This window comes from Rhipicephalus microplus, unplaced genomic scaffold (assembly GCF_043290135.1).
Source record: "Rhipicephalus microplus isolate Deutch F79 unplaced genomic scaffold, USDA_Rmic scaffold_45, whole genome shotgun sequence".
Taxonomy (NCBI): Eukaryota; Metazoa; Arthropoda; class Arachnida; order Ixodida; family Ixodidae; genus Rhipicephalus; species Rhipicephalus microplus.
In genome coordinates, this window is record NW_027464618.1 from 308,840 (window position 1) to 312,386 (window position 3,547).

The 3,547-nt window shown below is 47.6% G+C and overlaps 1 non-coding gene across 1 annotated transcript; it reads left to right on the forward strand.

Annotated features, from left to right (window-relative positions):
• The first annotated feature begins 1,343 nt into the window (after positions 1-1,343).
• On the forward strand, positions 1,344-1,416 carry TRNAA-AGC (transfer RNA alanine (anticodon AGC)). The gene has a single exon. It is a non-coding gene; the product is annotated as a tRNA-Ala (tRNA).
• The last annotated feature ends 2,131 nt before the right edge of the window (positions 1,417-3,547 follow it).

A 3,547-nucleotide genomic window follows, 5' to 3' on the forward strand; every position in this document is an offset into this window, starting at 1 on the left:
AGCTGTGGTATGTGATGCAAGTGCTGTACTGTTCCCGGGTCAATGTGCAAAAATTGCATCGGTGTTTGCAATATTTGTGTGGGGGTCTAACTGGGAAAGGTGCAGTCGCACGAATTCAATTAGACGGGTGAAGTGTGGAGGCCTTGGGCTAGGACATCTGTTTATCAAGCAGTTAGTAAATAGGTTTTTCTTTTTTCGTGAGACAAGAGATCCTTTCCTACTAACAGTGCGTCAAACAAGACTAAGTAGACTGTTGCCCGAGTTTGTTGTGAGCACCCATGTTACCACAGGGGCTGTGCAAGGATACATGAAAGACGTAATGGCCAGCGTGCGGTTTTTGTGTGTTCGTTTTTCAACTGACTACCTGTGGTCTGTTGGAAAGAAAAAACTGTAGAAAGATTTGTGTGACACGATGCTCCCCATCCCACTGTACAGAGCGCTATATACAGCACGCAAGGGTCAGAACGTACTTAAACGAGTTAAAAAAATGCCAGCAGCTCCTGCGAAAACGTTCTTTTTCAAAATACACACTGGAACACTTCCTGTAAGAACCTTCCTAGAGGATCGTGGGTTTTATATGCCTTGGGGATCTCACTGTCTAATCTTTAAGAAAGCGGAAACTATCGACCATGTTTTTCTGCACTGTTGGGAAGGAGTTTATTTTTGGGACCTATTACAAAGCACAATCAAAAAATAGTTTCCGTTAGACCCTCATGGGATCAGCTATTTGGCAATAGAGAATGAGGATGGATTACCTTTCTACTTTATCATAATGACTGCCTTACACAGTATATGGCGCTCTAGAATGGCTGGATTTTATTGTGACCCAGACAGAAGACCAGCAAGAGAGTATTTTAAGGAAAGCATCTCAAGATTACTTGAGGTGGTAAGAGCAGACGGTGTACCTTAATGGGTAGAAAGGGTAGAAGCCCTACTGACCATGAAGAAATTCTAGGACGTGATGTGTTATAGTTATGCGTGACGGGCTTAGTTATTTTTAAGTTTTTGTGTTGTTGATAGTGAATTGTAATATATCTTAGTAACCCGTTTGTGAAGTTTACCGGAAATAAAGAAAGAAAGGGTGTGTAGCTCAGATGGTAGAGCACTCGCTTAGCATGCGAGAGGTACTGGAATCGATACCCAGCACCTTCAGTCCTTTTTGTTTTATTCATTGCTTTGGCAGGTCATGTTTTGCTTGATTTATAAAACAAAACAGCGCGTGATACAAGCAGCCGTCGACGCGAGAAAACCAGTTCTCAGTTGACGCGGCTTTCCTCTTTCTCCAAAATATTCGTCACGTAATTACCGATCAGCTTGTGAGCATAACTATGGACTCTCCATCGGGGGGTGTAGCTCAGATGGTAGAGCGCTCGCTTAGCATGCGAGAGGTACTGAGATCGATACTCAGCACCTCCAGTCCTTTTTTTTATTCATTGCTTTGGCAGGTAATGTTTTGCTTGATTTATAAAACAAAACAGCGCGCGATACAAGCAGCCGTCGGCGCGAGAAAACCAGTTCTCAGTTGACGCGGCTTTCCTCTTTCTCCAAAATATTCTTCACGTAATTACCGATAAGCTTGTGAGCATAACTCTGAACTCTCCATCGGGGGTGTAGCTCAGATGGTAGAGCGCTCGCTTAGTATGCGAGAGGTACTGGGATCCACACCCAGCAACTCCAGTTCTTTTTTTTTTATTCATTGCTACGGCAGGTCATGTTTTGCTTGATTTATAAAACAAAACAGTGCGCGATACAAGCAGCCGTTGACGCGAGAAAACCAGTTCTCAGTGGACGCGGCTTTCCTCTTTCTCCAAAATATTCGTCACGTAATTACCGATCAGCTTGTGAGCATAACTATGGACTCTCCATCGGGGGTTTAGCTCATATGGTAGAGCGCTCGCTTACCATGCCAGAGGTGTTGGGATCGATACCCAGCAACTCCAGGTCTTTTTTTATTATTCATTGCTTCGGCATGTCATGTTTTGCTTGATTTATAAAACAAAACAGCGCTCGATACAAGCAGCCGTCGACGCGAGAAAATCACTTCTCAGCTAACGCGGCTTCCCTGTTTCTGCAGAAGTTTCGTCACGTAATTACCGATCAGCTTTTGAGCATAATCTTCAGTTCTGCACCGGGGGCGTAGGGTTCCACTTCTGGCTATTGTTTGGCGAGGACGCAGGATGTTGTGTTCCTCTGGAGCGGTTAGTGCAGCCCAGCCGGGCTGCGTTATCAGGCTGACGGAATGGTCAACCCATGAATATCAGCTCGTTTTGCCCGAGCTTCCGTCAAGTATACAACTGTTTGCAATACTGTGTTCTTGCATAGTGATTCAAAGGCTCGCTCCTACCTGGTGTAGTATCTTCGCGATGCGCTCGATCGTCTCAAGCTGATGCTGGATGGGATGGCTCTAGGAGTGTATCAGATGAACCACGTTTGGGCAATAAAATTGAGGACGAAGAAGGAAAAAAAGAAGCTTTTGTCTGCAAAAATGGTTAGTTTTAAAGACCACAGGCGCGTCACCATCGACTGCTGGCACCTAAAGCCCCTGGATATTGTATTTTTAGGAAAATACCGCAATCCTTTTAACCGAGGCGTCGCACCACGCACCGTCCTCTCCCACCTCTCGAGTCTCCACGAGCATCGCACGTGTTATCAGCGTGTCATAACATTCTTGATATGGTTGTAGCGCGAGCTGAATTTTAGGGCCGGCACCCACTCGGTGGCAGTTCGAGAGAGGATATAGGTAAGGCTTCGGACACTTGGGAGAGGAGGGTACGACCTTTGGTAAGGATATGGAGGAGAGTGCTGGTACTTTCTTCATATTAGGGACTTCAGTGCCACCAAGACTTTAGGAGGAAGATATACTGTCTGCTTGCTACACACGACGCCTGACGATAATGTTCGAACAACCTTATCGTATTACGGCACCGTGACTGGGATATGCAGAGAAACGTGGCGGGCCCAAAGGCTCTTCACTAGGCTGGTTTCGTTGCGCTTGGAAGCTGGCATGACCATTGAATACTTGCCGCTCAGCTGCATGTTCATGCCTGGCAGAGCCTCACTCTGCCTCTGTTGGCATGTTACTAGCCATATTGGGCGCGAGTGCCGTGTGCCACCTTGTGGGCTCTGTCGTTGTCACGGCCACGAAGTGACGCAGTGCGTGAGGAGCTACGCCAACGTGACCGGCTCTTGTCGGGGCGACGCCATAGAGGAGCATATGATGAACCAAGCCGACGCGGAAGCAACTTGCAGAGGAAGTAGCGACTCGCCTGCTGTGCAGGAGAGGTCCGATCTGAAGGCTTGTGATGAATGTCAGCACAGCAGCAAAAAAGACGAAACTCAAGACATAAAGATGAAGCCGAGTTGGCAGCGGAGGTAACCTCGGTGCGTCCAGAGGTGGTGGCCACTCGAGGGATGGCACCTCGAAGCTCCTATGGAGTTGACGCTGCTGAAGGGCCCTTTGAAGGCATGGACTTAACCGCGGGTAGCTCGAAGAGACCCAGGGGCGCGTTAGATAAAGATGGACGGGAAGGCGATGACGGTAGGTGCG